The 12,187-nt window shown below is 35.5% G+C and overlaps 1 long non-coding RNA gene across 2 annotated transcripts in view; it reads left to right on the top strand.

The window, feature by feature from the left end:
• The window catches only part of LOC147916112 (uncharacterized), a 40,754-nt gene extending 31,133 nt beyond the window's left edge, over window positions 1–9,621 (top strand). For both annotated transcript variants that reach the window (XR_015553411.1, XR_015553412.1), the window contains 2 exons: window positions 6,448–6,551; window positions 7,517–9,621. This is a non-coding gene — a long non-coding RNA (uncharacterized LOC147916112). The remainder of the gene's footprint in view (window positions 1–6,447; window positions 6,552–7,516) is intronic.
• Window positions 9,622–12,187: the final 2,566 nt, after the last annotated feature.

Here is a 12,187-nt window from a genome sequence, read left to right as displayed (position 1 = left end):
CTGCACATGCTTTAATTTTTATATTTTCTGCATTATTTTGTGGACAATATGCAGAGGATTTTGTTTCATACCCAATTAAGAGAACGGAAGTTTTAATACAAAAGTTTAACTCATTGATATTACAGCTTCCAAACATTTTAAAAAATATTTTTTCACTATTAGTATTATCTTTTTTATTTTTTGCTTTTATTTTTTGCATTCGTTTTCTGTTTCCATTGTTTTAAATCTTCTTTAACACATACTTTTTGGTTTACTGTTATATGTTTCATTCATTTTTTCTTATTTCTTTTTGTTTTTAACTTCATATATTACAACTGTATTCTTAAAACCATATTTATTAATTGGAGAAATTAAAACAGTAGATATATTTTCTTCCTTCTTGTGTACAAATAATCTTGTGCAATATATGTGCCCATGTCTACCACTTTAGAGATTTTGTTAATATAGCCAAAGGCTTCATATTACACAAGATTTGTCTTATTGTTAATATATCACAACTTCTACTATTATTTTTATAACGTTAATAAGTTACTTGTAATCATTTTATAAAAGTATTGGTCCCATTAATTTAATTGGGACCAGTAGTCACTTTAGTTCTTGTTAATATGGCCTCTTTATTATTGCATTCTTGATTTTGAGAGGTATATTTTTGGCTGTAGACATAAGTAATCTTCTCAAGAATTTATACAATTGGCACATTTTTTTAGTTGCATAGTTGAGAAGGTTTTCTGTTGACTTCAGAAATAAATATGATAATAAGCTGGCTAGGTATAGCATTTTGGGTTATAATATTTGACCTCAAAAATTCTGTGGGCATGAAATACTGCGTAACTGTTAAAAAGAATGGCACAAATCTGTATGGTCTAATACAGGAAAACACACTGTTAACATATATTTGTAAATTTATATTAAAAATGACAAATAGTACATACAGAATAATATAAGATAGATAATTTTTAAAGTGCTTATAACAGTTCTCAGTGCATAGGAAATTCTATATAAGCATGTATTAAAGTAACAAGTTTGTCTATCTATCTTATACATAAGTATGTACTATTTTTAGTGGAGGATACACAAATAACTGCTAATATTGTTTACCTTCAGGTTAGGGGCCAGGAGACCAGACAGAGAGTGAAGCACGGAATTCAACTTTCATTTTATCTCTTAATGTATAGTGTGACTTTTTCATATGTACATATATTACTTACATTAAAACATCTTTAAGAAAAAATGTAAAAGAGATATCAAGCAAATTCTAGAAGCAATACTTTCTTTTTAAAAACTTAATGTTCTAGGAAATACTTATGAGGAAGATTTTATTTTTGAACCCTTGTATTAATTTGATTTTTCTCTTCGTTTACCTGTATGTATTTCTCTAATTTTGAAATTTTCAGGAAGGCCATACTCTACCTGATTATTTTTTTTTAAATTGAGTTTTAGTAATCGTATTAAAATCCTTTATCTTGTCAACTTGAATTTCTTCTTCAGTTTAGAGCCGTTTTTTCTTTGTTTCCTGTTGTGTAGTTGATTCTTGCTTCCATTCCGTTTCCTCTTATTTTTCCTTTGGGACACCATTCTGTAGTTGGGGACACCATTCTGTACTTGGGGACACCATTCTGTAGTTGGGGACACCACTCTAAGTCCACCAGAACTGTCACTTTCTTTCCTCGAGGTTCTCATTCCTTTCTTCTTTTCTGTTGTGTTCTGGTTGAGCTGTTCAGCTGTGTACCACCCATTAGTGAAGTTGTGGTTTATAACATCCAACCTTGTCTCAGCTGGCATAATGGTAGATTATTTCATTGTTGGTTTTATTTCCTTCTTTTCTCATTTAATATAGTTTTCTCTTTTATTTTGCCTTTTTGATAGTGAATTTGTTCAATACGTCTCCCTACTCTAATTTTTAGTGGCCATGTTTTTGTGTGCGTGTGTGAGGAAGATCGGCCCTGAGCTAACATCTGCCAATCCTCCTTTTTTTTTTTTTTTTGCTGAGGAAGACTGGCCCTGGGCTAACATCCCTGCCCATCTTCCTCCACTTTACATGGGACGCCAGCCACAGCATAGCCTGACTAGTGGTGCGTCGGTGTGCACCCGGGATCCGAACCGGTGAACCCGGGCCGCCGCAGTGGAGCGCGTGCACCTAACCACTTGCTCCACCAGGCCGGCCCCATAGAGGCCATAATTTTTGCATATATCTGATGGCAATAAATAGATGTCATAAAATATTCTATTATTTTATGTAGAATGCCTCCCCCCTCAAACGCTTACACATATATATAACTCTCTTCAGGATAATTGTCATTTCTTTTGTGGGATAGTTTAAAAAGCCCAGTGTACTTTTTAGTTACTCAAAATTAAGCCATATGTTCTGGTTGACATTTGCAAATAGATTTTTTTTAGTTCTATTTGCACCCCCTCCCCTGACTATGCACCTTTATCCTAACAGATTACCTTTCCCAGAATAGATATGCCTAGTTCATAGACTAATTCCTGGACTTCTCAGTTATTTTATTCTGTTCTCCTGAGCTGAGGCTCTTTGGACGTCAAGGTCTTTATTTTTGCTACAGTCGCATAGCCAGAATGTAATTCTTCTTTGTTCCCAGCAAAGAATGTGAAAGACTATAGCTCTGAGCATCCACTATTTGGAGTATTGTGTTTCTGCCTTTTCCTAAATGGCTTTTTTCTAGACAAAGCTATTCTCAAACCAGGGCTAAATGTCCTTATTACTTTCTACCACTACACTCTTAACTTCCATTATGGCATTTTTATTTCGATAGTTTTCATATATCATTTTTTCGGCCTTAGTTTTGCTAGAATATGCTTTCCTCAGTAGAGAAAATATAATGTTTACTCATATATCATAAATATGTAATACTCTATGTTCTTCTAAGGTGTGTTCACTGCACTGCATCTTAATAACAGTGTCATTGTTACATTTTGTGTGCTTCACTGTTTTTCTGAAATCTATTTTGGAAATAAAGAATGGAATCCTTGTTGGTGGGATGTAAAATGGTGCAGTCACTATGGAAAACAGTATGGAGGTTCCTCATAAAATCAAAAGTAGAACTACTATATGATACAGCAGTCCCACTCTGGGTATATATCCAAAGGAATTGAAATCAGGGTTTCAATGAGATATCTACATTTTCATGTTCATTACAACACTATTCACAATAGAAAAGATATGGAAGCAACCTAAATGTCCATCAATGGATGAATGGATAAAGAAAAGGTGGTATATACATTCGGTGGAACATTATTCAGCTTTAAAAAAAGGAAATCCTGCCATAGGTGACAACATGGATAAACCTGGAGGTCATTATGCTAAGTGAAATAAGCCAGTCACAGAAAGACAAATACTGCATGATTCCACTTGTATGAGGTATCAAAATAATCAAACTTTGAGAAGCAGAGAGTACAGTGGTGGTTGCTGGGGGAGATAGAAAGTTGTTCAATGGTTTAAAGTTTCAGTTATATAAGATGGATAAGTTCTAGAGATCTGCTATAAAACATAGTGCCTATAGTTAAGAATACTGTATTGTGCACTTAAAAATGTTGTTAAGGGCTGGCCCTGTGGCTTAGCGGTTAAGTGCGTGAGTTCCACTACTGGCGACCCGGGTTCGGATCCCGGGCGCGCACTGATGCACCGCCTCTCCGGCCATGCTGAGGCCGCATCCCACATACAGCAACTAGAAGAAGGATGTGCAGCTATGACATACAACTGTCTACTGGGGCTTTGGGGGAAAAATAAAATAAAATAAAAAATTATAAAAATAACATTGTTAAGAGGGTAAATCTCATTTTAAGTGTTCTTACCACAAAAAAAGTTTGGGGAGGGCATGAGGAAACTTTGGAGATGATGGATATGTTTATTACGTTGATTGTTGTGATGGTTTCGTGGGTGTAGAAATATGTCAAAACTCATTACATTGTATGCATTAAATAAGTACAGTTTTTGTATATCAATTATACCTCAATAATGCTGTTTTAAAAAGTATAAATGACATTAGAATGGAAAATATAACGGAGAAATATGGAATGAAGAAAATAAGACAAAAATTATTATATTTGAAGTAAAATTTTAAATCCTGAGGTGGTTTGCTAGACACGTTGAATAGCATACATCAGTTCATAAAAGAGAGTATTTAGGTTAGACGTGATTCTCATGCTTAAATATATAGAGATGAAATAATTAGGATGTCTCGTATTTCTTTCAAAATAATTTGGAATATGGAGAGTAGCTTGGGATACAGCTGGGATATCTGAGATTGGGACTAGCTGGAAGAGTAATTTGGGAAATAAGTTTGGCCCTATTTATAGTTTTGCAAGGTGGGTGAGGGTTCGTTATATCGTCAACTGTACTTTTTTATATGATTAAGACTTTCCACTTTAAAAAATTTAGAATATAAATTAAGAAATATAACTATGAAATTGCTGAGAAAATGGAATTGTTTATAAATAAAAACCAAATTATGTTTCTCTTTTAGTTAGGGATGATTATATTGCTTTAAAACCCACCACACGCAGATATTATTTTACCTTTTTTCAATATATTTAATACTTTCCAAGTACCAAGCTCCCAAGATTGTTGAAACACAAGACACAAATATACTGAGAATTTGTAATTTCAGAATAAATATAGAAAGATTCACTGGGAAGGCAAGGGTAGAGTGGTCGTGATGGTGTAAGGATGATGGAGAAGATGTACTGTGATTGCAAGGACTGCCTCAGAAGATAATCAGCTAACATGTCTTGAGCATTTACTCTGCAGGTGTGGTTCTAAACACATTACAGAAGTCCCCGTTTATCTGCAGTTTCTCTTTCCATGGTTTCAGTTACCAGCAGGCAACTGCAGTCCAAAACTATTAAATGGAAAATTCTAGAAATAAACAATTTATGTTTTAAATTGCATGCCATTTTGAGTAGCGTGATGAAATCCCATGCTCTTCAGCTCCATCTCACCCTAGTCATGAATCATCCCTTTGTCCAGCATATCCACGCTATATATGCTACCCTCCCTATAGTTACTTAGTAGCCTTCTCGGTTATCAGATCATTTTCACAATATCACAGTGCTTGTGTTCAAGTAACCCTTATTTTACTTAATAGTGGCCCCAAATAACAAGAGTAGTGGTTACTAGCAATTCGGATATGCCAAGGAGAAGCCATAAAGTGCTTCCTTTAAGTGAAAAGGTAAAAGTTCTCGACTTTAATAATAATAGGGAAAGAAAAAAAAATCCACATGCTGAGGTTGTTAAGATCTACGGTAACTTTTATTATAGTATATTGTTCTGTTTTATTATTAGTTATTGTTGTTAATCTCTTACTGTGCCTAATTTATAAATTAAACTTTATCATAGGAATGCATGTATAGGAAAAAACAGTATATATAGGGTCTGGTATATCAGTGGTTTCAGGCATTCACTGAGGTCTTGGAACGTATTCCCCACCAATAAAGGGGACTACGGTACGTTTATCAGTCCGTTTTATCTTCTCAAGATTCCGGTGAAGCATATACTATTATCACTGACATTTTATATATGAGGACACAAAGATACAGCATGCTTTAATGACTGGCAAATTCTGGACTAAAGCAAGTGACCTGGATTCAGACTTTTGTTCTTAAGCATGATATGGTCCTGCCTCTCTCGGATCACAGTGCTAGGGAGATACAGTCTGGATTCGTTGTTCAGTACATCTTCTGATACATCATCTTAGTCTCAGAGTTAGAGGTGAACATATGGCTATATCAAAGATTTTTATATCCACTCTCCTTTGTTTTTGTGTTTTAGCAGATAATGTATGTGTTTTACAAGAAAAAGTTTTTCTAAATGTACTTTCTTCAAACTGTAGTTAATAAAAATTCTCCCTAGACATTGTCGTATAGACTATATCGACATTTCAACTGTGATATGTCTTCTTTCTTTATGATACAGACAAAGTTGTAGTTTATAGATATTCCTAGACTACCGCCGTCTCATCCTAAAGCGCGCGTGCGCATACACACACACACACACACACACACACACACACACACAGAGAGAGACATCTTTGGCCCATTGCCATTTCTCCTCTTCCATGGCTCTTCATAGAGGGTCTGGTCTTGCCAGATAGAACACTGAGCTTTTAGATAGAATTAATAGGAAAGGGGAAGGGGAGAATAGTAAGAAGCACATTTGGCAGAGGTTACTGTAGGGAGACAATTCTCCATGGGGCTCACATTTTTGCATGTCTTGTGAGTAAGGCACTGACTGTCTTTTGTTCTAGACTATGTTTGAAATAATATTTAGTGGATGGCCCTGGTAGCTAGACATAGTGTCTCCCTCTGGAGCAAAGGAAAAGTCTGTTTAGTGTCCAGTAAAATAAAGATAATATCTCTCTATAGGGCAAAGGACAGGTATGCATTATAAAATATTTTTGTTCCCTAAGTTCAGTGTTCCTCTCCTATCAGACAATCCACTGGCTTGTTATCTGGCATTCTTTGCATCACTTCTTTGGAACTGGGACTCAAGAAACTCGTACAATGATGTGGACGTTCCAGCCATTACTATTGCTGTGAGTAATAAACAGTTCTTATCTCTGACCCAGAAGTACCGTATCTTCTGCCAGCATCCATGAAACAGTGGAAGCTAACTTCTTAGCTTGAAAGTAGGGTAAAATCTCAGATGCTTTACAGTTGTTGACAGTTGAATGGAATTCTTTCAGTTGAGGAGATGAATTTCTGAAAATAGATAGAACAGTTGTGGTATGTGAAGGCAAAAAGAAAGAGAAATGAGAAATATTGAAGTCTGTGTTTACTTTGCAGTCTTCAAGAAATACATGTAAAGGGTTTTGGTTATTTTGATACTACATTTAGAGACATGAAATATATGTGTATGTGTTTTCTTTTAACTACAATATCATTCTAGGAATGATTTGGCTTAAAGATTTATAAGCATTACATGGATATCATCATTGGTATTTTAATGGGAAGTTGGAAGAAATTAAGGTATTGTTAGTTGGCTTCCGTCTTAAACTAAACATTTTATGTTTCCATTTAACATTCAGTTATAGTTTCAGGAGCTCAGATTCTATCTTCTTTCATTCTATCATTATCAACACAGTATTTTTTCAGAAGAAAAAACAATGAACTCAATCACTCTTTCTCTCCTCAAAACTTACACACACATGCATGCATAGCGATCACCTGTTTCCCATATCTACCAAGGGAAAAATAGTGATTTAAACAGTATTTATTGAAGCACCATTGGTATCTGGAATTAAATCAGTCACTTGGCGATATATAACAGGTTATTGCCTCCTAGGGGTTTACAATTTAAAATAGTTGTGATAAATTATTAACATTAAAAGAATATACAAACATATATTAAAATAGAGAACCGATAGTCAGTACCACCAGATTATGCATCCAACACTAAGAATGAATAAGATAAATTAGGCTAGAGAATGTCAATACCTATGAATTTACCAGGAACCACCTATGCCACATTTAATGATTGATTTTTTAAATGTTTTCACAGCTTCAAGAGGATGAAAAAGACAATGTTTTATGAAAATTTGAACAAAAGCAAGTTTTCAAAGCCATTTATGTATACAGTTTATATATACCTATACAGAACTTTTTAAAGACTTATTCACCTAAAAGATGTTTCCTCTACCTGGAACAGCTTTCTCTACCTTCAGTCAATTGCCTTCCAACCCTTATCCCTGTTTGGGGATTTCAGAGAAAATGTCACCTTACCTAGGCTATCTTAGCCTTCTTTGTGTGCTTCTAGAGTCCACAGTGCCTGATCCTATCACAGCATTTATCATAAGATGCTACAATTGTGACTTCTTTTGCTTTTTTTTTCCTATTAGACTGTAATACCTTGAAGAGAATAGTCTTGCACACTGTTTAGATACACAGTATGTATTTTTGAATTGATTACTCTGTAATTTAATAAAATCATGCTGCTATGTGCTACTGTGGATTGAAGCAGTAAAAGGCCCTTGAACAGTAAAAGTGCATTGGTGGAAAAACTGATAATGTCTGAATAAAGTCTGTAGTTTAGTTAATAGTGATGTGCCACTATTATTTTCTTAATTTTGACAAATATAACAGTTATGTAAGATGTTAACGTTAGGGAAAACTGCATGACAAGTACAAGAACTCTGTACTAAAATTATTCCAAAAGAAAAAGTTTATTTAAAAATTATTATGGGAAATTATTTATTATTATTATTACATTGTCAGATGACATCCACAAAATTCTGCAATCTGAATGGTCCTGGGCCTCACCTGCTTAAGGTAGTAATGAAATATGTCGCTAATTTCTTACCCCATTTCTGTTATAAAGACCACTCTTTTCCCACTAAATCTAGCTGGTTGTATCTGGAAATACTCAAGGGTGATGTACAAGTGATCACACACAGTCTTGCTTTATGTTATTCCATTCTGGCAGCTTCGTAAACTGCTGCTCTCAAACTTTTGGAAGGAGTCCCGTTGCTCTACCAGCACTGCCGATGCAGCTTCTGTGAGAAGACCAGTTCTCTGAGAGCCCGTGGATCATTGCCGCTGAACTCTGCACAGAATTCAAAGTGCTCCTCTTACTCCCTGCTGTTCTTTGTCACCCTGCCATAAAATTTGTCCCGTCAGCTTTACCCTTTGCCCTTTCTTCTCCATAGGGTGTCAGATCTGTTCCTGTAGTCTAAGTAGTAAACTCATACCATTCTGTTTTCCTGATTTAATTTGGGATACTCTTGACCTTCCTTCAGCCAAGAAATAATAGGCTCTAAGCCTTCAACTTGTCGTGAAATGGGCATGGGTTCTGCTTGATACGCTCAGCTGGGCTACTCTGCCTGCTATGGGTTAACTTATGGATCTAAGGTTAATAGGACAGTCATAGGGGATGCCAAATTTAGACTTGACTATGACCTAGTCTTCAGACTGGACTCAGTCCACTTGGTCATCCTGACTGGGAAAATTAATGACCAGTGGCAACCCTGTAATACAGTGTCTATCTGCTTGTCCGTATTGTCAGAGGTGAAAAGACCTCCTGGTCCATTTTAGGAACTCTATTCAAAAAGAAATTCTATCCAGAAGATGTTGTTTACAGTTATTCTACATATTTTAAGGAGTTCCTGAAAACCACTGTCTGTCTTCTATCCCTGAAAATAAAGATCGATAGATGTAATTTTGGACGTATACTTGGAAAGCTTGAAATAGCTCTGAGGTGAGTATGGGTCATTTTCTACTTTTATGCATTTGACTGCTCTTGTCACCATTCTGTCAGAGTTTCTGCTGAAGGCTGAGAGCCTTTTGAAGTTCTTTGCCCCGTAGACACATATGTGTTAGCCAAAGAGGATAGTGCCTGGTAGAATCTTGGTTAATTTCCAGAGTCAAGAAGTTGGTAAATTTGCATATCTACATGGATGCATCCAGTGGACATAAGAAGTAATTCTTCTTCTTAAACAAACTTCTTTATACATGACTTAGCACTCTGCAACTTAATATTTACCCTGGATTCATCCTACTGTTCTTTATTCTTGAGTAATAATAACATTGATTTCTCTTATCAAAAGAATTTCCATTTGGAATAACGCCAGGGGATTTAATGAATATAATTTGTTCCTAATGCCTTTTCTAATTGCCTTCTTTTCCCTAATACTTTATCTCATGTTCTAAGAAATTAAAGTTGTTTTATTCCATTTTCATGTTATCTTATTTTTAAGTGTAAAATTTTTCATGACAAATATAAATAAGATATCTGGCCTGAAAATTTTACAGTAAACACAAACAGAAGGATTCCTTGGCTTACCAAGGAAGGAATGAGGACGTTTAAATTGGAGCATGAGTAAGAAATGAAAGAACTATATTATATTTGCTGTGAAAAGACTATAGTTTGTCAGCACTTGACATATTGTTTATACTCAATAAATATTAAATAAGAGCATTTACTAAAGTTACAATTTAATGAACCAATACTTTTATGGAACAGAAAAAAAAGAAGAAAAATTGTCCCCAGCTATTTTACACATCTTGAATAAAAAGCCTAAGTTCATTTACAGAGCAGGTATTTAAGACTACAAAGGGAATTAAGGGAAAAATAAATATATTTTTGCTCCAAGTTAAAAATAAAAAGGTAATGGGAACTAAATTAAATTAGACCTCCATGTGTGTGAAGACAAGTCTATTTTTCTTTCAAAATTATGCTCTGACTCTGAAATTTTACTGATACCTACAACTTTACTGTTATTTTTATTTCACATCTTTCAGCATCCTTATTCATTAAAAATTCACCTAGAATTTTGAGATCTTTAACTAGCCAAAGGCAGAGGCACATAGTTGTGTTTCCCACACCTGGCTGCATATTAGAATCATCTGGGGATTTGGAGTTTTTTTTTTTTTTTTGGTTAGGAAGATGGCCTCTGAGCTAATATCTGTTGCCAATCCTCCTCTTTTTGCATGAGGAAGATTGTCCCTGAGCTAACATCTGTGCCAATCTTCCTCTATTTTGTATATAGGATGCCGCCACAGCATAGCTTGATGAGCAGCGTCTAGGTCTGCACCCGGGATCTGAACTGGCAACCCTGGGCTGCCGAAGCGGAGTATGCAAACTTCACCACTACACCACTGGGCCGGCCCCTTGTTTTGTTTTTAACGCAGATTTCCAGGGCCCTCACTGAGTTTCTAAATTAGAATCTGTGAGATTGGGGCACAGGAATCTGTATTTTTTTTCACAAAGTCCCCAGAAATTTCTGATTCACTAACTGCCATTTGAAAACTGTTACTCTTTGTTATTATTAAAGAAAAAAAAAATCTTCAATGACTGGAGTCCTACAGTTGCTAACAATTTAAAATCCGACAAGAAAAAACCTAATGCAATGTATTTTTAAATTAATCCAGCTCTTCATTTCTACATTCTTTTCAGAGGATAGATGTTTTTTTAGGCACCCAGCCTTGGAACCTGGAATAAGCCTTAGCTCTCCTCCTCATGCAGGCAGCCTCTTGTTCCTATTGATTCTATTGTCCTAATGTCTTCCAAATTAATCCTTTCCTTTCTGTCTTCGTCTACTACTGCCCTAACTCAGGTAATCATTATGGTCCTGCTTTAAATCCTTAGTTGATTTCCCATTGCAGATGAGAAAATCTATACATCTTAGCTCGGGAAGGGTGCTGAGTAGTCTGGGCCCAATGCTTCTCATTATCTGGATCTTCTAGTATTCATGTCACCCCAACATGCCATGCTGAGCTTCTTCTTTTCTTGGTTTTGTTTGTTTATTTTTTTTTATCCAGCCTCTGATAAGCCTCTCCTGAGGATTGTGGGGAAAAATGTGATTTAAGAATTATTTAAGTTGGATTATAAAGGAGGAGTAGGATTTTCCCCAGGCGGAGGAAATAGAGTAAAGCAATTCTATGTAAGGGGCCTGCATCACTTCATCACGTCTGCATCCCCAACTCATCCTGTGTTGAATCTATTCCAGGACAACCATATTTTCCGTTATAAATTCTACCTAATAAAACGGCGTATATGTAATCCCAGGAATATTCCCAATGGTAAAACAGGTAAAATCTGGCAAGTACATTTCCAGAAATCTTCCAGGTTCATCTATGACCTTGTGATTGGATTTTGAAGCTTCTTCCACTAGATGAAAGTTTAGGTTATATTTCTGAGGAGTGTGGTAGTCTCATCAGGTATAGCATGGAACTCTTAGTTTATTTCCTAATTCTGACCCCTAATATCTCTTGATATTTCTAAATCAGTATAGTTCCTATTTGCTAATTGTGTCTGCAATCAAATGTCTACATAGCATAATTAAAAATAATATATGGCACAAGTAGTCAATATACAATAACTTCTAAACAGAAATCTGTAGACAAAGTGAACTAAAGAAGAAGAAAAAAAAAGAAAACTATGATGTCATCTTAAAACCCTTTATTTGAGATGAGAGATCCAGGGATATAGCCAATCTGTGACTGTTAATGTGTTGTCTTACTTATCTTTCAAATATTTTCTTTTGTTAAAAGCAAAATTTTCTCTCACCGCTTCCCTCTGCGTCTGTAACCCATGAGATGGCTTCCCCTCTGTTCTCCTTGCCTTGTCAGGGGTGTGTGCAGCTTTGTTTCTGATTACCAGCTGTGATGCTCTGAGATATAGGTCTCTCTTATTTAATTGTGGTACTTAAGCTCTCATTTTAGGCACTAAGAGGGC

This window comes from Ceratotherium simum, chromosome 10, assembly GCF_057802395.1.
Source record: "Ceratotherium simum simum isolate JZ-2026a chromosome 10, ASM5780239v1, whole genome shotgun sequence".
NCBI classification, from domain to species: Eukaryota; Metazoa; Chordata; class Mammalia; order Perissodactyla; family Rhinocerotidae; genus Ceratotherium; species Ceratotherium simum.
The sequence above is the reverse complement of the archived record's forward strand: the minus strand, read 5'-3'. Positions and strand labels throughout refer to the sequence as shown.